This window comes from Macrotis lagotis, chromosome X (assembly GCF_037893015.1).
Source record: "Macrotis lagotis isolate mMagLag1 chromosome X, bilby.v1.9.chrom.fasta, whole genome shotgun sequence".
Classification (NCBI taxonomy): domain Eukaryota; kingdom Metazoa; phylum Chordata; class Mammalia; order Peramelemorphia; family Peramelidae; genus Macrotis; species Macrotis lagotis.
In genome coordinates this window covers 165,144,629-165,172,224 of record NC_133666.1, presented here as the reverse complement: position 1 = coordinate 165,172,224, position 27,596 = coordinate 165,144,629, and the positions used below count along the sequence as shown (strand labels likewise).

The 27,596-nt window shown below is 35.8% G+C and overlaps 1 long non-coding RNA gene across 1 annotated transcript in view; it reads right to left on the bottom strand.

Annotated features, from left to right (window-relative positions):
* LOC141502240 (uncharacterized) overlaps positions 1 to 17,994 on the bottom strand; it is a 30,503-nt gene extending 12,509 nt beyond the window's left edge. Inside the window, exons 1-3 of the long non-coding RNA XR_012472473.1 lie at positions 17,628 to 17,994; positions 12,159 to 12,522; positions 9,465 to 9,707 (exon numbers count right to left, since the gene is read on the bottom strand). This is a non-coding gene — a long non-coding RNA (uncharacterized LOC141502240). The remainder of the gene's footprint in view (positions 1 to 9,464; positions 9,708 to 12,158; positions 12,523 to 17,627) is intronic.
* Between the last annotated feature and the right edge of the window lie 9,602 nt (positions 17,995 to 27,596).

Sequence of the window (27,596 nt, the reverse complement as noted above, 5' to 3'; positions counted from 1 at the left end):
CATGGGATTGGGAGGAGTATCCCTGTTCTCTCCCCATTGTTTTTATATTTCTTTTCTTCTGTAGGGCAACTATACTAAGTTATTTGCTCCATTTCTACCTCAAATGCACACAATCTTCTGAGATCACTTAGAGGAGAGAGGAAGGAGAAGCTTACTGAATGGATTTTGTAATTCTCACTTATGTTAATTTTGTGTGAAATTCTTTGACAGATTTGTAGCTCCCTCTGATTCTAGTTCTAACCATTGTTAGTTATTCCTATTACTATACTTCATGAGCCCCTACCAGGGTACTTTCAATGAACAATCACACAGTAGACTGAATTCATTCTTGGTATATGCAGTCATTAAGATGGCATAGTTAGAAAAAAAATGTTATGAAATATTCCCCTATAAATTCAAGGTGTATTCTCCCTCCAAACATACAACATGCCTGAGAAATATAGACTATACTTAAATTCAACGAGAGTGAGGCACATATATAGGATATACATGAAGCAAAGATAACATAATTCCTTGTACTACAGAACTCATAAGTCATTTCTTTCTATATACAGTTTTCATGTAGCTCCCCTTGGGGGCATCTCTGCTAAATATAACATTTAGTTTGGTTTCTGTCTCTGTAGCTTTCTTGAGGCTGTAGTTGGCTTCTTTCTCTTCACTGATGGGGTCATGCTCTTTGAAGCTACTTCTTTCTTGATTAATTCTTTGTATCTAATCTGAGATCTCTTATATTAACATTTCCTTTTGTTTCAATGCTTTGATGACATAACCAGTTCGGGTGGGCAGAAGAAAAGTTCTTTTTCCTCTATTCCTCTACCATATTGAACAGGTAGAGAGTTCTTGAACAAGTACCTTTATCTATTGAACTCAAAATCAAACTCCTCAACTGATAAACAGCTTGTTTCTTCACTCAGAGAATTATAGCATATTTCCCACATGTTGTCAGTTGACTACTCAGTGACCAAGACCCTATAATCCTTTCATTGTTATGGAATTGTGAGAAAAATTTCATATCTCCCTGGCCTTCAATGATTATATCATATGAGATGGGGAGAAGAACTTTCTCCTTTGTGGATATCACCATAGAGATCTGAGTTCTGTGATACTTTGGTTGTCTATGTCAACTAATGCATAACATGGAGAGAAATATTGCCAAACTATACCCAAAGGGTAATAAAACTTTGCATACTTTTGATCTAGCAATACAACTACTAGGTCTGTATCCCAAAGAGGTCACAAAAAAAGGGGAAAAAGAACCAAAAGTACAAGGATATTCATAGAGGCTCTTTTTGTGGTGGCAAAGAATTGGAAATTGCAGCTATGCCCATCAATTGGGGAATGGCTAAACTAGTTGAGGTATATGAATATAATGGAACATTTGCTCTATAAGAAATGATGAGCAGGCAGATTTCATAAAAACCTGGAATGAGTGGCAGTGGGTGGTACAGTGGATAGAGCACCAGCCCTGGAGTTAGGAGGACTTAAGTTCAAATTTGTCCTTAATAATTACCTTAGCTGTATGACCTTGGGCAAGTCATTTAACCCCATTGCCTTAAATAAAAATAAAATTAAAAAAAAGAAGAACCTGGAATGACTTACATGAACTGATGCTGAGTGAAGTGAGTAGAGCCAGCAAAATATGGTACACTTTAACAGCATCATTGAGTAATGATCAACTGTGATAGATTTAGCTCTTCTTAACATTACAGCAAAGACAGTTCTAGAAGGTCTGTGATGGAAAATGCCATCCATATCCAGAAAAAGAAGTATGGAATATGAATGCAGCATACTATTTTCACCTTTTAAAGTTTTTTGTTTTTTTCCTTCTTATAGTTTTCCCCTTTTTGTTCCGATTCATCTTTTACAGTGTAATTAATATGGAAATATGTGTAACACAATTGTACATGTATAACCTACATGAGATTACTTGCCATCCTAAGGTGCAAGAGGGGGAAAATGGGAGGGAGAAAATTAAAAAAAAAAGAATATTGAGAGGGCAGCTAGATGGTGCAGTAGATAAAGCACCAGCCTGGAGTCAGGAGGATCTGGGTTCAAATCTGACCTCAGACACTTAATAATTACCTAAATATGTGACCTTGGGCAAGTCACTTAACCCCATTGCCTTGAAAAAGCCAAAAAATATTGAAAATTATCTTTATATATAATTAGAAAAATAAATAATAAAATGTTCCTCATTGTCATGGAGAATATCCTGAGCAAAATCCAAACAGAAGAGGGATTATCTATAGAAGTTAAGAATCGCAGATATTCCTGTTAGCAATTAACATAGTATTGGGCTTTTTATGAAGCTTCAGAATGCTACCAAGGATCCTCAGTATAATTAACAGTCACTCACAAGATGGTTAAAATCCATATAGGAAATACAAAGGAATATATAAATGAACCTATTCTTCTTAATAGGACATGGTTAGATGAGCAATATATTCAGTTAATCTATTAGTATATTTATACATATATACACACATAAATGTATATATACATATGTTTATATATATATATATGTTTATATGCATATATATATGTAAAAGATGGTCCCAGAATTAAATATAGGAGTAAAATAATGGAAAGGATTGTATTTGAGAAACTGAATAATGCTTCCAACAATCCCCATCTATTCTATGCCATATAAACCTCAAATACATTTTAAAAATAAATTTTCTTCAGATGAGGCATAACATTTTTAAAAAGTATGCTTACTTCAGGTAGCTGACACTGTGATAAAAGATATGTCAAGGATGACTTTTCTTTTGGATGGTGAGGTTTTATAGATAGTTCTGTTTATAGATAATACAGTGCTGATTGCATCAAATCTCAGAAAACCACAAAGTCTTTTAGAACCTATCTAGAATAGCAAAAGAGTTTAACAAAAGAGAACTTTCCACACAGGAAAGATCAAATGCCTGCATAATATCTGTTGCTCAGATTTTTAGCATATATAAGGATGAGCAGCCCAGAGATCATCCAACAGTCATCTTGGATGGCTAGGCCCAGAGTTAAGCATGAAGAAAAGAGATAGCTGGGTTGCTTTTAGGAAATTATAAAAATCTTAATTAACCCAAGCCTTTCATAAAAGCATCTTGTCCTGGGGCAACTAGGTGGCAAAGTGGATAGAGCACTGGCCCTAGGGTCAGGAGTACCTGAATTCAAATCTGACCTCAGACACTTAATAATTACCTAGCTGTGTGGCCTTGGGCAAGCCACTTAACCACACTGCCTTGCAAAAACCTAAAAAAAAAAGTATCTTGTCCAAACTGAAATTTTATTCATGCAATAGCGACAAATTGTGGAACAACTTTGACTGGAAAACTAAAGCGGAATATAATTTGGAGAGCAATGGAAAGGTCCATGGTAGATGTGAGAAGTTTGCAGCATAAAACAAAGGAAGAATTACCAAAAAACCCCCCAAAAACAAAGATAAAGGAGGCCATCAAAGAATTAGATGACTAAAAAGAGGACTGGTCATCAAGTAATGGGGAGGAATTCCAATTAGACAACCAGTCAAGAACTGAGGCTAAGAAGGTTACTAGCCTTCTAGTCCTGTAACAAACTTTTGGGAGAACATAGACAAAGATGGACAGGCATGAATGGGCTGTGATCATTGCTGAAGTGAACTGCTGGTAATTATCTTTTTTTTACAACACTTATATTTCTTAATATATTTCTTCCCTTTCATTCTGCTGGTTCTGCTCACTTCAAGCAGCATCAATTCATGTAAGTCATTCCAGGTTTTTCTGAAATCTGCCCACTTGTCATTTCTTATAGAGCAAATATTCCATTATATTCATTTTAAAAGGAGATGAAAAAAATTTCAGTAAAACTAAATAATGGGAAATATTTGACTTTATAGGCTATATTCATAATCCCCTACCAATGCAAAGAGAGGACACATATCTTCTCAAATCTCTTCTTAAGTGCTGTTGTATTGCTTCAATTGTTTTGTTGTTCTTTCTATTTGCATGGTCATTATTGTGTATATTGTTTTTCTTACTCTATTTCACATCAGTTCATTCAAGCAGTATCATCTCTGGATTCAAGATGTCTTTGGATAAGTTTGAGAATGAAGGATGAACAACAACAATAGTTTCTTGTAGGAAAATAATATTCTATTACATTCATGTACCACAACTAATTTAGCTATGTTGCATTCACTAGGAATCTACTTTGTTTCCAATTCTTTGTAAATACAAAAAAAATTTTCATTTCCCCACCTTGTATCATTTGGTCAATCTTTTTATTATTGACTTTCTTGAGTGTATTTCTGGCAAACACTGCTCTCTTTTTGTTCTCTTCCTACCTGTATGCTTGTTCCTTTTCAGTCTCTTTTGCTGGATCATTATCTACATCCTACCTTGTTTCTGAAGGTTTTTACCAAGACTATGACCTGGGCTCTCCTCTCTTTTCCCTCTGAGCTATCACTTGGTAGCTTCATCAGCTCCTGTGGGTTTGAATTACCATCTCTATGCCAGTGACTCAAAGGTCTATGTATACAAACCTACTTTTTCTCTCCTGAATTGTAGTTCTGAATTATAAACATAGATATCTAAGAGTCATCTCAAACTGAATATATCAAAGACAGAATTCAATTTTCCCCTAAATCCATCCCTTTTCCACACTCTCTATGGTTATTAAAGGTTCAGAACTTCAATATAATTTTTGTAGCCTCATTCTCCTTTATTCCATATTTTCAATCAGTTTATAATTCTTGTATTTACTTTTACAAAATCTCCTGCATCTACCTCCTTTCTCTATTCACACAGCCACCACCCTAATTCATGTCTTTATCATTTCTGGCCTGAACTACTATAATATCCTTCTAATTGGTCTTCCTGACTCAAATATCTCCTGTTTCCAATCCATTCTCCATAGAGATTACTAAATGAGATTCCTAAGATGCAGCAGGCCTGACCATGGCAATGTCAAAATCCCAGCTGTTTCCTATTACCACAAGGAGTAAATATCAACTCTTCTAATTAGTATTTAAAATTTTTCCCAACCTGGACTTAATCTACCTTTCTGACCTTATATATTACTCCCTTTCCCACACACTACAATCCAGACAAACTGATCTCTTCCTCTTCCTTGAACTTGATACTACATCTTCTATATCTGGCTGGTTATCCTCATGGTTGAAATATACTCCAATATTACTTCATCTCTTAGAATATTCTGCAAGAAGCCTCTCCTGACCTGTCTTTCCCTTTCCTTAGTCACTAGTATCTTCCTATTCTTCTTTTCCTGCCCCACCTCCCCAAACCCTTTATATTTATTTTGTATATATGTATACATGTATATAGGTATATATGTACACATATACACATGCATATATGTATATACATGTATATATGTATGTACACATATTTCTATGTATATATGTGTATGCATCGATGTATACATGCATATATGTATATATGTATATAGCTTGGGCTTCTCTGGGCCTACTCAGTCCTTTTAAGGGACCTTTAGGTCCCTTTTGAGTATGCCTAGTTTTCTAACATGGTACTCACTATGTTTTCTACTATATGGGTTTCAGTGACTGACTGACCTCCTGTGGCTTTAAAATGGTGAAACTGGGTTAATAAGCACTTTTCAGCTTCACTCATCATTGCCACCTCTACTAAAAAAAAAAGGACCAATTGCCCAGTGTAGACACTATGAACTAAACTGATGAGAAGGGAAGGACTCCTCTTTCTTAGCTCTCTCTCTTTTCCACTATCCCCTCAGAGAAATGGATCTGGTAGTGTTTTCTTTCCTTTGTCCTCAGGTGCTGTCCTCCTCATCTTTAGGTGCTGGAGATGATCCTCATAATACTTTAAGTTTTAACTCTGGTGACCTTTGAGCCAGGATTGGAGGTCAGATGGTCCAGTCAGTAAGCCTGTCATGGAAGTCCAACTAAGCATGATTCTTGAGCTCAAAGAGGGTTTTGGACTTGGATCTGGGACTGTGCCCTATAGAACCTGAGCTAAGATTTGAGCCTAATACTCTTCCCTTCTCCATACTGAGATGGTGGTGGGAGAGGGGGAAGGAGCAGGATAATGGCTCCTACCTATTAGAGGAGTAAATTTGAATATTTGTGATTAAATCTTCTGAAGTAAGTATTTCTATGTAAAAGTTAATCTGACCATCAGAGGTTAAATGTAACTGGGGTGCAGAAGACTACTCTTCTTTTCACTTGAGGGAATGCCATTGGTGGGACTAGAGTCATTTGTCAAGAATCTAGATATTCTCAGTCCCTTTACAAGCATCTGAGAACTCCTAGGATGGAGAGGTATAATTGGTAAAAATCTAACATACCTGGTCTTCCAGGCAATAAAGGCCATGGGGAATAGTATTACATACATATTATTTTCCCATATAGAAGATATGTTCCTTGAGGGCAAGACACTATTTCATTCCTCTCTTTGTGTCTTTCACAGTTAACATTGTCTTGAATATAGTAGGTCCCTAATAATTTCATATTGATTGATTGGGTGACTAGGAGGTTCTCAAGTTTTGTCCAGGCAGCTAACTTTTCCCATGGATTTTTGTCAGTGAACCTTTTACCAAGGGCAACAGACACCAAAGCAGAAATGATTAGCTTTTAAATATAACCTGAACCAGATATACAGGAGTCTAAAGAGTAAATGGAGGTCCTGGCCCTAGGATTTTTTTTAAAGGCCGCAAAAAGGCTTGCACATCAGAGTTTGAATTTCTCTAGAAAAGCTCAGTGCAGCCCCAAATTAAACCAACCTGACCTCTTTCACACTCTGGTTATTTACAGTTCACAGGACTTTGGGGAATTCTGATTTGCTCACTGCTGAGAACAGGTCTTACTGCAGTAAAGGTAGCTTACTAAGGGCTATTTGCAGCATGCTACCTTTGCCTTTGAGTGTGAGAGTGTTCTGTGAAATGGAAGCCAGAGGGTATGGCCTGTTATAAACATGTCTTTGTTATTCTTAAAGAAAAGTCTCTGGTAGGAAAATGCAAAGAAGGAGGCTTGCTACTAGAAAGCAAATAACTTGGTTTTCTCTATAATTAAATGCAGTCCTCAGAATAATGTCTAAGTAATAAGAACCAAACAAGTAAATACCTTCCCTCACTAGCTGATCTCCTGTGCAGAGTTCACAATCAGAACAGTCAAAAAGACTGGTGCTAATTACAGTGCCCAGCTTCTCTGTTCTGCTCCACACAGGAAGAGTAATTAGGCTAAATGTCTTTTAGCACTTGAGATCTGGTTTGTGTCAAACGTAGTCAACTGATGCCCTACATTTATTGAACAGGATCCTTTACTAACCCTTTATTCCTTGCACTTATTTTTAAACATTTCCCTGATTTGGTCAGAGGACTGACCAGAATGACCCAAAGACTTCATAGAGGTGTTTTTTTACAGAAATTTAGTATGAATCTCTCTCCCTTATTTTCTAAGACTAGTAAACATTTGTGGAAATGAAACAAGTGGTTGGAAGCAGAATCACAGGAAATTAGGAAATAGGTAGAGATCCATCCTATTTTGGAAGAATGAATAAAAATGTCTATGAAGAATCAAAATTGAAGGTAACTCAGAGGCAATGGAAAGGTATATGTGGACATAATAAGTAAAGAGAAATCCATTTCTGCTAATGATACATGAACATGAAATGGTATAAGGAAACTCATGCCTAAGAAATATACTATTGAAAAAAAAAGAGAGACTATTCATTTGGTCATAACACATAGGAAGAGCAAGTTTTACAAGAAATGAAAAAATATTTAGAGAAAGTCTTGTATATTCAATGGATTATCTCTAGAAAATATTTGGAAGAATATGTATAAGGACCACCCTAGATAAGAAGACTAGAAAAGGAATATCCACAGATTATATTACAGAAATGGTGGTTGCATATCTCATTCTTTCTAGTATTCACTATTGTTTGTTAAGTACTTTTCCCTGAAAATGCAATCATTCCATTCAGAGGTATTGTGCCATAGTGAAAAGACTTCTGGATTTTGGAATCTGAGAAGTTAGATTTTAATCTTGGTTCAGTATCTTGCCTCTAGAATTTAGGCAAGTGATAGAAGTACTCTGAACCTCAGTTTTCTTACAAGAAGCTGAAAATATAAAGATCTCTAAAGTCCTTTCAGTCTCTGAATCCTATCATGTTATTTTATGAGATTTACTAGACTTTATGGGGGGGGTAGGGAAATGGGAAACAATCATATATGCCTTTGAAATGATTCAGTTCCACTAGGGAAAGAGCACAAATAATGATTATAAACCCATAGAAGAAGGGAAAGGTTAGATGTTATAGGTACAATAAGAAGTCACTATTCTTTTGCAGTATGCGGAGAAAGAATAATTTCTATCTACAGGGGAAAGAACCTAGTATCAGAGTCAAGTGTTTGTTTCTACATCTTAATACTCTGGCTATTGCAGTGGATTACATCAGGGTTAATAGACCAGTTCAAAGAAGTATCAACAACCCATTCACACTTATATGTTCTAAATGAAAGTTATTTTACAAATATGATCTAAGGCATGTGTATATATAGAATTTAAGTATCTTTAATTTTGTTAATGAAAACCTAGAAGTTGTTTGCCAGTGCTAGGCAATAAGGAAGGAAAGTGGTATCAGAAGAGGAAGAAGCCAGGAAATATGAAAGATGTCATTGGAGGGGGAAGCAATATAAGGGTGAAATGAAAAAGATTGAATTAAGAAGATTTGGCATGACTAATGAAATTTGAAAGAAAAGTAGAAAATTTCTTTCTGAGGACTACAAGTACTCTGAGAGTTTAGTTGAAATAGAGGAATAAATATCATGGAACCTCAGGGATTAAAAAAAATCCCAGTAAAAAAATCACATGGTTTAATCTCAATTGAAAATTGGACACCCTGACAAGATAAATCTGATAAACTGTCATTGAAGTTTTATTTAAATAGCTTCAGTGATGGGGACCCAGACAAGAGGTCCAGAAATTAGAAATGGTTCTGGTCTTTGAGTCTGATCTATTGGCTGTGAAAAGATAGAACCCAAGAGCCCTCTTAAGAATGAAATCGATATTTTTCAAGAATCAAGATTAAATATCTAGTAGACCTGTGAGTGAAGGAAGTTGAAAATGAAAAAGCCTTACCTTTGTATTAATTTGTGCCAAGTGGAATCTAAACCAAATACTTAGAATTTGCCTATCTTTATGTGACTTGTACCTACAAATTACTTACTCCCACTCGAGTAAAGTAGGTTTTACACTCCAAATAGCTGATTAAGAGCATTATAATTAGATGATTCACCACTCTGGAAGGGTAAGGAAAAGGACAAAGGGGTCAGGGTACTGTGCCAAGATCTGAGAAGGGAAATCCCTCAGTCTCTTGAGTTGTTGTATAGCAATTGCCTAGCAATGAGTGCTGTCTTTTACGGTTCATAAGAAACAGAGTAAAGGAGAAAGAAATGTGAGGAGTTTTTATGAGGGATTAAAAAAAGGCATATGATACCTGACTTTTAAAGAGAAAGATATAGTAGAAATATTTTCCCTTTATGATGAAATCAATTGTCAGCACTGGAAAGGATCTCATTCTTCCCTTCCATGTTGGTTCATGTGCATACTGGTTCAATTTACAGACAGGAAAACTCTCAGGTAATATCAGATTATTCTTTCCTTTTCAAACCTTAACCAATGACTTGAGGAGGAAGGTATACTGGATTTGGAATCCTGTTATTTGGATGCATTCCCTCATCTGCAAAAGGAGAGAAATGAGATTAGATGGACTACAAGATCCCTTCAAGCCCTGAATCTATGAACATGTCAGCCTATGAACATGCTTTGACATAGTCCACAAGCTTTAGTATTCTTCACTCACTTTACTCTGTATGGAAGGCAAGGTCAACATCAGTCAGGGTTTTGTGAAAAGGATTTAATTCCAATGTAGTAGTTGTAGTAGTAGTAGTGGTAGTAGTAGTAGTAGTAGTAGTAGTAGTAGTAGTAGTAATAATAATAATAATAATAATAATAATAATAATAATGATTTATATAGGACCTTAAGTTTTACAAAGAGCTTTACATATGTTATTTTACATACTTTATCCCATTTGATCTTCACAACCACCCTGTGAGGTGGATGCTATTATTATCCTATTTTACAGATGAAGAAACTGGGTATTGGGTTAAATGACTTGCCTAGACAGGATGTGAACTCAGTTCTTCTTGACTTTTAACCCTGGGACTCTATCTAGGATGTCCTGGAGCTGCTCTTTCTGGAGATAGATTGGAGGTCTGAGCTTAATCTATGAGAATTCAGCAATCATTTTTTAAAACCTATTTTTGAGATGGATTTTCTCCCTACTCATAAGAGAGAATTCCATATCACATTCTTTGCATGCAGTTTGAGCTCATCCCTCCCTGAAGCACTAATTCTTGATGTAAATGAATAACCATAGTTAGAATGGGAAAAGCAACATGACAAATCTCAAACTAATTTTCCCCACATGCACATAGTTTTCAAATATTTAATGGATTTAATACTCAGCAGCTCTAAACAGGAATCTACTTTATTTGAAAACCACATCGAATCTGACCAAATATAATTAAAATTGTATACTGCTACCCTGTGAGTAATGCAAACTGAATGCAATTCATTGGCCTACCCAACTGTCTCAAGTTAAATGATTTCATCTTAACTTAAACAAAAAATCCCGCTGTTTTTTCATTATTTGAATTTACTTCCCTCATGCCTCCCCTTTCCATCTCTACTCTTTAAAATCTGAAGTTCTATGTTTTTCATGATCTGAGGAAGTATGGAAAGAACCTGATGTTGGAGTCAGGGTAAGGATCAGGATCACAGAATCTAGTTCTAATTTCTTTCTCTTCTTTCCTTCCCTCCTTCCCTCCTTCCTTCCTTCCTTCCTTCCTTCCTCCCTCCCTCCCTCCTTCTCTCCCTCCCTCTCTCCTTCTCTCTTTCTCTTCCTCTCTTCCTCCTTTCCATTCTCCCTTTCTCCTCGCCCTTCCTTCCCTCTCTCTTCCTTCCTTCCCTCTCTCTTCCTCCCTCCCTCCCTCTCTCCTTTTTTTCTTTCTTTCAAGTGTCTGAAGTCAGATTTGATACCAGATCTTTCCTACTCTACGGTTGGTACTCTATCTATTGTACCATCTAGTTGCCCCCAAGTCCTAATTTTTTTTTCCCCCAAAGGAAAGAGGTTTACTAAATACAAGCATAGATCTAAATCTAGAAGGGATTTTTAGTGACTTTATCATTCAATTTCACTTTCTAGATGACTAAACTGAAGAGGTCCTGACAGGTTAAGGGACATGCCCAGGATCACATAGATAGCATGCATCAGAGTCAGGGTTTGAAGCAGGGTCCTTTGACTCCTCTATTAGTGTTCTTTCCATCATTCCCCATTTTATTTAGCATATTCATTACTAAATTCAGCTATTCATTATTATCCAATTTTATTGTAAACATTAAAATGAAAGGTATTTATGGGATTAAAGAAATGCTTTCAATGGAGGTCACAACCACAGTGCAATCTCAACCAATGTTGATAGCTGGAAAACAGGCAAAGGTATTTGATGGTAATCATTCAGACAATAAAACTGAATTATCTTTTTCACTGATTATTACTCCTACCACCCAAGTAATTAATAATATAATTATTATTACTATAAGAACCAGTGGCAGAGATAATCTAAGACTGGTGATCCAATTTAAGCTTCAAGTATTAACAAAGGACACTATAGGATTTTGAAGATGGTAACCTGAAGCAGGGCCATGAAAGTGTAACTGTAGAATTCTCCACTGGTAGGGTCTTGGGATATTGTCTTTCACTAAGCTATTATGTAAGATTTGTGTGCTTCCTATGGGAGCAACTTACCTAGGGTTGGCCCAAGAGGGTGTATTCTCTGTGTGTGAAATCAGAGATTCTCTAGGAAAGGGGATATCAGGAAGGAACAAAAAGGGAAGGGACTGTTTATTTTTGCTACTGTGGCCCCAGAACCTAGCACAGAGCCTGGCAAAAAATGGATGCTTAATAAATACTGTTTATTATTATTCCTGAATTGGTCAGATTATTTGGAGAAAGATAAAGAAGTTCATGATCAAGGTCTCTTTTTCTAAAGTCTTTACTTATAATTCATTTGGAAGGAAAGTAAGCCATAGGCTCCAGAACTTGATGTCAGCTGTGTTGCTACTTACAGTGAATAATTTTCCCCTTGTCTTTCCACCTCTTCACATTTCTCCTCTCCTTCCTTCCAAACTTCTATCTAAATCCACCTTGGAAAGCAACCTTCCAACATGAAATTATCATGAATTTCCTTTGTACTTTTATTGTCTGTGCTTGTCTGTAAATGTGCTGTTTCCAGTTTCCCATGATAGAATGCAGGTTTCTTGAGAGTGAAGATTATTTCATTTTTTGTCTATCTCCAGAGGTAGTGCATTGTTGGAACTTTAAAAAATTCTTGGTGATTGATTGATTTACCAAACAGTGTTCAATTGCAGTTATACCTCCATCTCACTTTCTATAGCATTCTTCACTTTTCCTATATTCTCACAGAAAAGTCTGCAAAGAGAAATTGGAGAAAAGAGTGAAGGATCATAATGCAGTTGTAGATTTCTCCATAGGGCAAATGTTCTAAAAAGCTTTTCAGAGTTTTTGAAAGATTCACTTGCTTAGTTGTTAAGCTCTGCTGGATAGTATTTTGCACATTTCAAAATAAGCTATTTCAGTGGAGCTGAAATGTACTAATTTTGAATGCTTAACCATCTGGAGCATTAGATGCTTAATTACAGCTGAAAACTCATGAATGAACAGTATGAGATAGTTTCCACTTTTCAGTGGATCCCAATTGTGTTTGTCTTTCTTTTCTGAAGAAGAAATCTAAAAAAGAATATGCCAATGCTCATTTTATTCTATTTCTTGGCTTTTGTTATTTTATTTTCTTATAGGCTTATTTTAACACTCAAATTTTGATAAGAATTCTGTACTTTTTTTCTATCAGAAAATCTCAACCACAATTATGAGATGTATGAAACAACAATCATCAAGAAAAGTATCCTCTTTTATTATGACCATTGCATTAAAGGTCAGTTTTTATTTCCATTGGAGATTTCCTTCCTTCTCATTCTAACCTACATCTCCCTTCTCTTTTAATAATTTGGCTCATAAAAATAAGACTTAATGTTTCCATGACTTAGTTGTTAAGTCCTAGAAAATTGTAATAATTAGGTTTGCTTCCAAGTCTAAGACTCTAACCATTATTCCATGTTGCCTTTCTTCACTGGCTAAGCTAAGAAAATGAATAACTATTTATCTGACCCTATAGAACAGATGGAAGTAAATTAAATTAAATGCCATCTGGAGAGATATTTACTCTTTCAGGGCCAATGAAGTTACTTATTCCAGAGAACCTATTCTGAGATCCCTGGTGATCCAAGCAGAATTATAGCCCAATGAAAGCTAACTGGTTGAATATTAGTCAGTCAACCAGCATTTTGGGGGCCCTTATGTGGGAATAAATTCTATGTGATGTGCATAAATAGTCTAATACATGTGTTTAGTGTCCTACTTCTTTTTCTAAATGAGTCAGTCTACTTTTGGGGGGGCGGTATATAAAAATAAATGAAGAAGATGATTGATCAAAATTTCCATATATTTTACCAGGTTCTCACATTACTTTCTCTAGATAGTGCTAATTGACCCCTGAATGAGTGATTTATGATAAACTAATCACTCCACCCATGGGAGAAAACCCAACAACACATAAAACTGATTAATCTAAAAGATTTGTTGAAAGATGTTTTTATAGGCAGTAGAGGTCTTGGGTATTGATATGAGGACTTTTAGCTCTGTATCTTGACTTGACTCTCTACTAGTTATCTTAGATGTACAAGTGTTGGACAGAGATGGAGGAAGAGAAGGAGTGGATGGTAACTCCTGGGATATCAGGGAAGATTGAAGAATCAGGAAGCTTGAAGATTTCTACTAGTAATTCGATCAGCACAGAAACCTATTTCCAATCAGCTTGAAGTCTCCCTTAGTGTTACTCTTAAAAAATTATTTTTTAATCTAGAAAAGGTCCCACTTTTTTTTTAGGGTTTTTTTTGCAAGGCAAATGGGGTTAAGTGGCTTGCCCAAGGTACTCTTGCCTCAGGTACTCCTGAATCCAGGGCCAGTGCTCTATCCACTGTGCTATCTAGCTGCCCCAAAAAGGTCTCACTTGTAATTGCACATCTGAGACATTTCACTTTTTCTAGTTTCCATGGTTTATAAAATAATGAACAGCTGAATAGAATAGTAAGAAGTACTTTAGGTTAGCAAGTCAATCTGTCAGTGAACATTTACTCTATACTGGCCACTATGCTAAGTATTGAGGACAAAATGAAAAGTTAAAAATAATCTGATCTAATGGAGGGCACAACATGCAAACTAATTATGTACAAACAAAATATTTTTCAGGAGAAATCAGAGAAAGAAGTTAATAGTTTTAAAAAGCCTTGGAAAGACTTCTTGCAGAAGGGAGGATTTTAGCTGAGACTTTCAAGGTCAGGAAAACCTTCCCTTGTGCTGTAAACATTATTCTAACACTGGCGACAAGAAGAGATCTCATCAGTTTAGAGATCTGGTAAAATTACTCAGGAAGATGGAAAATTGACAATAAAATGATTCTGAGGAGTTTTTATTGGCTTTTTTGTCTCTAGTTTGACTGAGACCAAGGGGAACCCTCTTTGACCATGCTTCTTTGAGGGAGAGCAATCTAGCCACTGCTTTTTTTTTTTTAGTTTTCGCAAGGCAATGGGGTTAAGTGCCTTGCCCAGGGTCACACAGCTAGGTAATTATTAAGTGTCTGAGGTCGGATTTGAACTTAGGCACTCCTGACTCCAGGGTCGGCGCTCTATCCACTGTGCCACCTAGCCGCCCCTAGCCACTGCTTTTAAGATGGTAGAATTCTCCCTTTGGATTCTACTTATGAATGCTGGGGATATGGGGTGGATGGGGAGATATAGTGGAGAAAACTCAGTTTATTGGTATAGTTATTGATCCATATATACATTCCTTTGCGAGCAATATCAGCTCATTTATCTTCCTGGGATTAAGGTCACTTTTACAAAAAATCTAAATAGCAACCATGTCCTTATGTACTTTATTAAGAGGGTTATAACAGAATTACTGAGACCAGAAAGTAGGTAAAAGGTTGGAATGGTTGGAATGGCTGAAATTATATCCCTTTCATATTGTCTGTTCTGCTTTTAAGTGCTTAGAGTCTCATAGGGGAGTTGAGAAAAACACAAGCTCCTTGAGGGCAGGAACTTTTTTTTTCTTCCTCTTTTCTTAGTATCCCTAGTTCATCACAACTTCCAGCTGATAGGAAGCCCTCAATAGGTATTTGTTGATTGATGATACAAAGTGAAGCTCTTTTCAAGATATTCAGAGCACTTTACACTTATTTTTATAAATAATTACATGTATGAGAAAGGTCACAAGGATTATTTTTCCTCTTTAACAGATTGGAAAACAGAAAAATTGGGATTAAATGGTTTTGGCCAAGGCCAGTGGTTTCCCAAGCTGTGCCAGACCTGGAGAAAGAGCTTAGCACTTTATCCATTAACTGAACTGATTTAAGACAAAGCACAGAGGTATCTAATAGGCTCCGAGGATTTTAGAACCCTTTTTTTTTGGGGGGGGGGGTTTAGAGGCCCCTAAAAGAAGCAATTTTGCTCAGGGCATCAAAACAGAGAAAATTGAAATGAAATGAACAAAGTAGTCTATCAACTCTTCAATATGACCATAGTTGGCTTTCTGTTTTCTAAAGAGGTTAATTTACATATTGCTATAAGACTGTAATATTCAGAGCTGCTTTTTTCTTAAATTATTGTTTGGGGAAAAAATTTAAAAAATGTTTCTGGGAGCATTTTCTCTTGGTGATAGTATGAGAATAGGAGAGTGGAAATGGTACAATCTAGAACTGCTTGCTCTTCTTAGTTTTAGAGAGAAAAACCACCAATAGGCAAACTTTTTCAAAGTCCTTTTTGATGTTTCTATGGGTAGTGTTCATGTCTTACTAGATCTACAGTGGATGGAGGACCAGTTTTGGAGTCAGGAGGACCTAAATCAAATCCAGCCTCAGATTCTTGACCTAGACTAGCTGTGTGACCTTGGGCAAGTCATTTAACCCTGATTGCCTCAATCCAGGGTCAACTCCAATCATCCTGATTCATATTTGGCCACTGAACCCAGATAGCTCTGGAGGAAAAAGTGAGGCTGGTGACTTAGCACAGCAACCCCTCACTCAAATCCAATTCACTTGTTTGTCATGGCATCACCTCCCTGATATCATAGACTTCTTCAAGAACAAAGGAAAAATATCATCAATCAATTGTGACAAAAAAGTTTCATAGTATTGATAATGGAGCTGAAACCTGGTATCCTAATTTTCTGCCTTTTGTTAAATACCAATGACAAAATAATTCTAATCTAAGAGTTCAACCCTATACTACTTATTTTCTAAATTAGTCTGTGTCCACAGTTTTCTTATCATAAAGAGCACAGGATCTGTAACATCATAAGCACTTGATAAATGCCTACTCATTCATTCTATCTATATAGCATCTATTGTATATATGTGTACATGTATCTATGTTTACATCATTATACATATTTTATCATGTATGTATGTATGTATGTATCTATTTACCTATCTATCCTTCCCTCAGATTTCAATGCTTCCAGGGTTGTCTTTCCTGACTAGAATTTATAGCTAGATGTTAAGGTTTCAAGTTTTTTAAATCATGCCTGATAGGAGACTGGCTTTTTGTTGCCAGAGTACTCAAATTCAGAGTGGCATTTTTGGTTTAACTTCTCTGCCTCTTTAAACTTTAGACTTATGGCTGAATTCATTCATTCAATAAATATCAGGTACTAGAGATACAAAGAAAATCAAAGCAGTCCTGGATCCAAGGAATTTTTCTACTCCTTTTTTCTTCTCAAAAATCAGTTCTCTTCAATCCTAATTAGAAGAATGGAATATACCTTCTTTCTTCGAGATGAATCAAAATCCTTGATTGAGGGGGTGAGGGAACTAGAATTTTGTTTATTACCAATTTGAATGATGACTCTATTTCCTTTAAAATTCTACTTTTTAACTGAATTGTCCATCAACACTACTCAGATTTATTAGATGACTAAATTTCTGGGTTGGTTTGATGTGTCATGGCAGAAAGAAAACTAGAATTAAGAGTCAGAGTATTTGGGTTTGAGCATAAATTATTCTATTTATAGTCTCTGTGAATCTATATAAAAATCATTTAACCTTTTTTATGGTTGTTGTTGTTATTTTGGAGGATCAGGTGCCTCATTTATAGAATGAGGGAATTGGACCAAATGATTTTTAAAGTCTCTTCAGTTCACTTGCCCTGAGGAACTAAGTATGTCTTACTGAGGGTCACTTAATTAGCATTGGGGCCTCCTTATCACTCTCCTACATTAATTTACTATATCCCTTCTGACTGGGAACCTCCCCAAACCCAGTGGGGCTGACTCATTATTAATATCCAGCCATCATTAATACCCTGACTAAACATTTGAAGAAGGAACATCTGACTTGTTTTGGTCCCTAATTTCCCACTAGATCAAATACTTGGTGCTATTTTCCACTAAGGATGACTTACCTGAGTTCTGTGATCCTTTATTCTGGCAGAGTTTACCTGAAATGTGCTGAATAATTTTTTTTTTTAACCTATATCCCTCTACCATGGTTCTTTTGAGGTTGGCCATAGAACCATTTCTCATGAATTTTCCTGGACATGCTTGTTCTTTAGTTCTGTCAGAAAGTCCTAGGTTTATAAATTCTTATCTTTGGTCTAACTTCCCTTCCATCTACCTTCCAATATTTTTCTTAGGAATTAGCGAGAGGGTTGTAGAAAACAAAGGCTGAGAACTTGAAATCAAGAGAAAACATTGCCTGTTTCTCTTCTTGATAACTGAACTGGTACTAAGGGCTTACTCTGAACTGCATATTTATTGGTTCCCCTTTTCTCCACCTCATTTACAGAGACAGTATGAACAGAACACTCTTCAAGTTCTCTATTCTATGATGAAATTTAGAGATAATTCTTTGAACACGTAAGAGTCCTTTTTGTGAAACAAGCTACTAGAGGTCAGGGTCTAAGGAGTGTGTTTGTGTGAGTGTGTGTGTGTGTGTGTGTGTGTGTGTGTGTGTGTGTCTGTGTCTGTGTCTGTGTCTGTGTGTCTGTGTGTCTCTGTGTGTCTGTGTGTGTTGTACAATGCTTAGCTTGCTTTTAAAAAACACACCAATGGACAGAAGGCTGACTTTGCAGTCTGGAAGATCTGGATTTTGTTCTTTCTGATATACTAGTTGTACAGTAAAGGTTTATCAGGTAATACCTCAATACTCCCAGGAAACTCCCTAAGAAATAACATGGATGACGTTTTCCATTACAAGGAAATAATAAAGTCAGACACATACACAAACATGCACACTCCACAACCACCACCAAAACCAAACTATGATATATAGGAATAGTTTTCTGTGTTAAAATATTGGACAGATTACTGGCCAAATTAGTAATATATTATTCAGTTGGCAAATCTAGATAGTATGGACACAGATTATGATTTTATACTATTTATCATCATAGCCTTTGAATACAAATTACCCAATGGTATTTGGATCCTTAACTTTGGTTTAGTTGCTTATTTTATTAATACCTTAAATAATTATATTTTAATGTAATTTTTATAATCATATATTTTTATTTTATTCATTTAAATGTAGAATTCTTAGATTTCACTAGTCTTGACAAAAGATTTCATGATACAATGAATGTTAAGAAGCAGGTAATAATTCTTGATAGAACTTTTATCTAAACTATCTAGTTTATCACCCATTATAATTTCAAGCCTCATATTTATTTCTCAAATGATTACTATAGACAAGTAAGAATTTATATTTATCACAATCATACCCTTTCATTTAACTTGGGTGTTGGTTTCTTTATGAAACCTATCTGGCACAAATTCATCTGGGATAATTGAGGGAAAAATAGATCTGTTTCCTATCTTCCTGTAGGTAAATAGGTCATTAACACAGCATGACTTAGTTGGGATTGGATAAGATGTTTTCTTGGTGGTGCCAAGGAAAATAATGATACATGCCCTTTCAGGAGCAGATCTTGAAAAACTTCACAAACATTAATTAATGCTCATCTCAGCCCATCATTCCCATTTCTTTATGAAGAAACTAAGGTATCCAAGTTGATTAAATCACTTGCCTGAGGCCTCAAGGGAGGGCTGTAGTAGAGCTTTTGTTTGTTAGGCTCATTTTAGTGTCCTGATTTCAAGGTCAAGATCCTTCCTGCTGACAGAACAACTGCTGCCATAAGATGCAGACTGGCTTCTAAAACCATGTTGGGTCATTTTAGGTTTTGTTGTTCTCAAGCTTTTCAGTGAAACAGCTAAAAGGATAGGGGGATGGAAGGGAAAATTTGATATATAAACTCTCTCTCTCTCTCTCTCTCTCTCTCTCTCTCTCTCTCTCTCTCTCTCTCTCTCTCTCCTTCTCTCCTTCCCTATCCCCTTTACTTCTTTCTCTCTTTCTCCCTCTCCCTCCCTCTTGTGTTCTTTCTCTATATTCCTCCTAATATCTTTTCCTATTTAGCTAGGATAGCCAAAACTCCCAGACCTAGTTGGTTGTACAAAGTTGAATAAATGACCCAGGATTTGCATAATTTCTTTGCTGTCATATACCAATCAGAAGGATGGTGTGTACTTTGGGGAATGGATCCTCTTATGTATTCCAGAGAGAATAAGCCTCCATCCAATTCACTACTGTCACCTTCTCCTGACCTATTTAGCTCTCTGTCCCCTTTTCCAGAGGTGAAGTTGATTGCCAAGCTGGCAGACAGTGCATCTATTATAGTAAATGTCTTTGCTTTGCTGACACCCACAAAGTTCTTCATCCTAAGGGGCCATAAAACAAGAGTATGACCAGTTTATTTGCTTAAAGAGGAATAAACAAGGAGAGTGGGCCCTTGATGGTGACAGTATTATTGGCTTCTCTGATTACCAGAGAATACTCTGACCATTTTCTTCCCAGGTTGGATACTCGCCATTTTGTGAATGTGGTCCTTTTAAATCCTAGGCAAGATAAAATTTAGATATCAGGTTACCTGATTTCCTTTTGCTTTTTGTGAAGATACAGAAAAGTTGACTCTTTAGCTACATTTTCTTGCAGGGAATAATTTAGAAAAATATCTCACTTTGTCTTCATTGGACTCTCTCCCTTTGCCTCACATTCATATCTTTATTTTTCTGGGGTCTTGTCTCTAAAACAAGACCTATTACCTGCTCGGTCTTTGGGAGAGATAAACAGAGGATCCTAGGGACAGAAAGACCTTGAAAAGTCATCCTGCTTCCTAAGATGAGGATAATAATACCTGTTCTACTGATGTCACAGACTAGTTGTGAGGAAAGTATTTTGTGAATCTTAAAAGTCCCATGAAGAAGGTGAACTATTATCTGCTTGTTGGAGTTATTATCTATTTGTCCTTAAATAAGGCTGCATTAAGCCATCCTGCCAGGTGGTAATGATTTTTCTTTTTCTACCGTATGGCTCACAGAACTCCACTTTGTTTCAACTCTGCTTAGGTAACTGAAGCACTATTAATTTGTGGCTTCAAAGTCCACATTCATAGTATTTCACTGACTAGCTGTTCATTCTAATTGTTTTAAACACTTTTGTTGTTAAAAACAGTCTCTGAAGACTGCCTCAAGAGGTTACTCAATTATTTACAATGGTGATGCAGAAAAGCAATATATCCTGAGGAAGACATAACATTAATTAACATGTCTTCTGGCTTATCATTTTCCTTCTTTCCATTTCATCCTGTTGTCAGAGCTGTTTTAGTTCATTAATAACCAAGGAAGAGTTTTGCTGCACTTGGAAACTACAGGCTTGTGGTCTGGGGGGAACAAGGAAATGTGTGTTATCTCATTATCTGAAAGAAGTTTAAGTCTTCATTTCTACCTTCCTTTGCAGACTGGGGTGTTTATAAGCCCAGTCTTCTCTCCCCACCCCTCCACAAATTTTATTAAGAGCTTTATCTTGCAATACAGCAGTAGGCTAAACTCCAGAAGTGAATTCTTGTTGGAGTGTGTGTGTGTGTGTGTGTGTGTGTGTGTGTGTGTGTGTGTGTGTTTTTAATAAATAAGTTTAAGTGGAGTTCTTGTAGACATTTTAACTTGTATTTTTCAGATGACTATGGGGAATCATATTATTAATGGTGCTCTATTCCCCCCAGTCACAAATCACTTATTTCACTCCAATCTGCAAATGTATTGCCCAGATTAATCATTCCCAAACCACAGATTCAATCAGTGGTGCTGGGATAAACTCATTGCCCTCTTGCTCTGAGCAAACCATCCCCCCTGTTCTGCTTTGATAGATGGATCCTGGAGATGTTTATAAAATTTAAAATTAATATTTTCCCTGGTAATTTAATGTATTAAGAAAATGCCAATTGGCTCTCTTAACTATTTTCCCTCTGACAATTCAGATGACAGTCTGCAAGCACAACCCCCTGAAGGCAAAGGCTGGCAGCCTTCATCTTCTGGCTCAGTGGATAGTATAGATTAACTTGAGATGTTCAACAGAGGAACTCAGTGGTGCCCAGAGATATGCACTGTCCCTGCCATGTTCGTGCAAGTAAATGTCTGTTCTTAGTAGAAAGGCACTAATTTGTATTATATTGACTTTCTGTGATGAATCTGTTGATGCTTGCCAGCAGGTACCTTTGTAGATTGGGACAGCAGGAGCCAAGAACAGTGGCTGTCTTCTTATTTTGGCTCATTCATTTTGTGCCATATTCCTAGCATTTCCCTGATTTGGTCAGAGGGGAAGATTCACATGAAGGCTGTCCTTATAGATGAAGCTAGGATCTACAAAGTTCAGATACAGAAAAGATGAAAAAAGCCCCAGAGGGAGGTTGTCATATTCATACAGCTGTGGAATCTGCACCACAAATTCCTAGTGGACAGTATAAGAGCAAGTTGGGATGTGTACCCTTTATCCTTGAATTAGTATTTACTAAACCTGCTCATAAAAATAATGCTTGCTTTGTCATTATAAGCTATGAATCTTATTTGCCTGACTAGATCTATCAATCAATCAGTCAATAAGTATTAAGTTCCTACTATCCATCCAGTGTTGGAGTTACTACTATGTTTCAGTCTTTGGGGATATAAATACAAATAGTGGATCAGTCCCATTCCTTCCTCAAAGAACTTATATTTTATTGGGACAGGCAGAATATATAAATGAGAAGATAGGGTTCATTGGAAAAGATATTGATGATGGGAAAGATTGAAGGCAAGAGGAAAAGGGGATGGAAGCAACCAACATGAACTTGGACAGATTGAGAGATAGTGGAGGACAGAAGGGCTGTCATGTTATGCTTCATGGGGTTATGAAGAATTGGACATAACTGAATGATTGAACAACAACAAAAAAATTTTTGTTGGGGTGAGAGGTACTAGAAGGTAGCAGAGGTGATTATGAAGAAGATGGCTTTTTACATCTTTCAGTTAACTATGAGATTGTAAAATATAGTTCATTATTGAATTTTGCTTGCAAACTTCTAATTAATCTATACTTATGCTTGCTTTCATCAAGGATATTCTCAATTTGTGTATAGATGACCAAACAAAAGATTTTGTATCACTTTGAGAATAGACCTCTAAACTGTTTATTATAGATGTTCTTTGTCACTTTTTTTAGGAAGAATTAATAAGATCTAATCATTTTTTTCTATGCCTTCAGTATCTTCTTTTCCTCTAGATACCTTCTAGCTATCACAATTATATTGCCTCCAATCTGTCTCCTCTATATATACCTGGCTCAGTTCTGCTGCTTTCGGCATCTCATTTCTCTATTACTATTTGTAACTCTTTTGTAAGTATCTTAAGGACTATTATATTAGGGTCACCTATGGTGTTTCTTCTATCATCTATTGATGGAGAAACTAATTTGTCAAAATGGTTCATGTAAATTTTTTCAAATCTTTGGCTGTTTATAGTCCTACTTTAATTTTCATCACTGAATGTCCTTAGAAAGACAATTTAATTGGAAATCTTTCCACTCTTTTAACAATTTATTTCATCTTCTATTGCTTCTTTGTTTTATGAAATAATCCTGGTCATAATTATTTACAATTCTTCCTTACTAAATTTTGTAATCAAGTTTATATTCTAAGGTTTACATTTGGTTTTCCTTCTTTTTCCATTTGACAAATAAGTCAAATGTTTACTGACTAAAATATGATTGAATCTCTTTGCTCTCCTTTCTTTTCAGCAAATGATTTCCATCAGCACAATGCCTATATGAAACTATAATGGTGAGTATCCATATGATTTCTGTTGTCTAAGTCTTTTTTTTTTTGATTTTCAGTTATTTAAATAACAAGTAATGGGTAAGGACTTAGTCCTTAGAGCATAAATAATATGCCCTACCCGGTTCCAATCCTTATGCAAGTTCTGGAGAATCAGCTTCCAGGGATGTATAATGAATAGTCCCTTCCCTAACTTTAGAGTATTCAAAAGTATCTTCTGACTTTCTTGTTTCTTTCATAGTGAGAAAATCTTTTAATTAGCTCCTGACCTAAAACTGAGAGCATTAAAAAAAAATCAAGAGGATGACCTCTTGCTCTTTCTGAAATTTTTTTTTATTTTATTCTTTCTTTAAAAAAAATTTATTTTATTTTCTCCTGGTTACATGTAAAAACAAATGTTAATATTCATTTTTAAAACTTTGAGTTCTGAATTCCCTTCTTTCTTCCCACCCCACCTTGCTCGTTGACAAAACAAATAATTTGATGTAGGTTAAAAATATGTAGTCATGCAAAACATTTCCATAATAGGTTATGAAAAAACCATAGACTTACACCCCCCCAAAAGAACCCTCAAGAAAAATAGTGTTAAAAAAGCATGTTTCAATCTGTATTCAGATACCATCAGTTTTCTCCCTGGGGGATGGATAGCATTCTTTATCATAAGTCCTTCAGAGTTGTCTTGGATCATAGCACCGGTGAGAAAAGCTAAGTCATTCACAGCTGATTATCCTACTAAAATACTGTAACTTTGTATACTATACTTCACATTGTATCTGTTAATGTAAATCTTTTTAGGTTTCTTATCCTGCTTGTCAGTTCTTATTGCAGAATAGCCCATTTGTTCAGCCATTCCCCAACTGATGGACATCCCTTCAATTTCCAATTCCTTGCCACCTTAAAAAAGCTGCTACAAATATTCTTATTCACATACGTCCTTTTACTTTCCATTTTTCATCTCTTTTGGAATAGAGGCATATTAGCGGTATTGCTAGGTCAAAGATGCATGGTTTTATAGTCGTTTCAGCATCATTTCAAATTTCTCTAAAGAATGTTGAATCATTTCACACTACCTTCAATGGAGCATTAATGTCTCATTTTCCCTACATCTTCTCCAACATTTGTCATTTTCCCCTTTTTTCCCTATTAGCCAATCCAAAAAGTGTAAGGGAGTACTTCAGAATTATTCTAATTTGCATTTCTCCATCAATAGTGAATTAGCCCATTAAAAAAATTATGCCTCTAGATAGCATTGATAACTTTAGCTGAAAACTGTTCATATCTTTTTATCATTTATCAATTGGAGAATGGCTCTTAACTTTTTTTTTTTTAGGTTTTTGCAAGGCAATTGGGGTTAAGTGGCTTGCCCAAGGCCACACAGCTAGGTAATTATTAAGTGTCTGAGACTGGATTTGAACCCAGGTACTCCTGACTCCAGGGCCGCTGCTTTATCCACTACGCCACCTAGCCATCCCGAATGGCTCTTAATTTTTATAAATTTGTAAATGTATAAATTTTTGATGTGTTTGAGATGTGAGACCTTTATCAGAGACACTTATTTCAATATTTTTACCCCCACAGTTACTATTGCTAATTGCATTTTTCTCCATCCTTTGCCCACAACCCCATTTATTCTACTCTCTCTTCTTTCATTCTATCCCTCCTCAAAAGTCTTTTGTTTCTGACTATCCCCTCCTACAATCTTCCTTTCTATCCCTCTCCCCTTTTCTCCTCCTCTGCTTCCTGTCCTGCTTTTCTGTAGGGTAAGATAGGTTTCTGTACTCCATTGTGTATGTTATTTCCTCTCTGAGCCAATTCCAATGAGAGTAAGGCTGGCTCGCTCACTCCAGCTCACCTCCACCCTATAATATTGCACTCCACAAACTTTTTCTTGACTTTTTTTTATGAAACAGCTAACCCTAATATGTCTTTTTCCACCTTTTCCCCAGTATATTCTTCTCTCATCCCTTAACTCCATCCTGATAACTTTTGAATAAGGAGTATTGCTATGCCTGGTAAAGAGGGGAAGAGACAGATCCTGCTATTTCTCATGGTGCTCATGAGCATAGTGGACATCCCTATTTCTTAAAACTTTTCTTGTGTTTATTCTTTAATTATTATAGATGAATGAATATAGTGAGATGGTAGCTCCTAAGTGAGTGGTGAGTCATCAGAATCATTCAAAGTTCCATCAACTGTACCTATCTGCCATGGGATTGACCTCAAAGCTGAAAAAAATCTGAATAACAGCCACTCATCATATATTCCTTTAAGTTTTACAATTCATTTTACAGAACCCTTATTCTATCTTCACAGCAATCCTGGGAGATATTATTTCTATTTTTACAGATAAATAAATTGAAGCAAGCAGTTATATAGATGTATGCATATTGCTATATTTCTCTTAGAATGATATATACTTTTGTGTATAATCTATATACATATGAGAATCTGTATGGAATAATTGCAAAAGAGTTGGCCTAAAAGTCAAGAAATTTTGGAATGAAATTACTGCCTGCATAATCCTAGTCAAGTCACTTTCTCTTTTTTAAAATAAAGATTTTATTTTGAATTTTACAATTTTACCCCAATTTCTCTTTCCTTCTCCTCCCACCCCCTGCAGAAGGCAATCTATTAGTCTTTACACTGTTTCCACAATATATATTGATCAAAGTTGAATGAAGCCACTTTCTCTTTAAGTGCCCTATTGAACTAAGATTATAAATTATGGAAGTTACCAATATGCAACAACTGAAGGAATTTCCTCAACTGGATTGTTCCTGTCTACCTCACTTTCCTCAAAGTTAAAATGGGATAATAAAAGCAATTCCCTTACATGACTGTTGTGAAGATTAAATGAGATGATAATTATAAAGTTGTTTGGAAACTTTAAAGCACTATCTAAATGTTAGCTATTATTATTATTAAATAACATATTTGTACAAACATATACACATGTGTATAATTCATAAATAGTTTTAGCTTTCCTTAGAGTCACCTTTTCTGAGAGAGTAGCTAGCTGGCAAGAAATACTCCAGTGTTTTAGGAGACAAATGTGTTTCTTGGGTAAAAAGGGATACAGGGAGCCTAATTCATTGTAATCTAAGGGTAATTTGGGAATGGGTATAGTGAAACAAGTTATTTCCTTCTCAGAATAATGTTTTTAATTGCATAAAGTAAATATTGAAATAGTTATCAAAATATTAAAAAAAATCAAAGATCCCAGGTTAAGAACCACTATTCTTTTTTTAAAAAGGTTTTTTTGCAAGGCAAATGGGGTTAAGTGACTTGCCCAAGGCCACACAGCTAGGTAATTATTAAGTGTCTGAGATCACATTTGAACTCAGGTACTCCTGACTCCAGGGCCAGTGCTCTGTCCACTGTGCCACCTAGCTGCCCCAAGAACCACCATTCTTAATAAAGAAAAATCAATTTCTTTATTATCCAAAATATGGATAATAATAAAATGTGAAGCAGTCAACTAGGAAGGCCCTACCTTAAAATGAAAAAAGAAATTCAGTTTCTTTCTGGTTTCTAAATATATAATCTTATGGAGGTTTCTTCATGCCTAGTTATCCTGGAAGTCCTAATAATTATATCATCCCTGAGTCACTGGCAAAGTAAAATGCTTGGAAAAGTCACAATATAACCCATCAAAGGTCTTTATGAGGCAAGGGCCACTGCAGTCCTGAGATTAATGACACAACAAACTACAAATGGTCCTTTGGAAATCATTTGAATTCACTATATGAAAGGTTCCATTTCATAGTTCAAACCCAGTTCAATCTATCATGATAAAAAATAAGGCATAAGAAATGCTTAAATTGTTGTTCATTTGCTTTATTCATGTCTGACTTTGTGACCTCATTTGGGTTTTCTTGGTAGGAATACCAGAATGGTTTGCCTTTTTATTCTCCAGCTCACAATACAGATTCAGCAATTGTATCAAGCTGGATTAAATGACTAACTCAGGGTCATAAAGCTAGTAAATGTCTGAGGCTCTATTTAAATTTAAGAAAATGAATGTTTCTGACTGAAGGCATAACACTCTATTCATTGTATCACCTAACTATTCCAATACCTGAAATATCCCTTGATCCATTTTTTTAAACTTACTGAATATCATAAGTCCTCATGATCTACAAAATTCACTGGGAAAATTTTAGCACTTACTGAATTTTCCCTTTGTAGCTAAAGCTATAAACCATTTACTTTTTTTTAGTTTTTTTTTTTTGC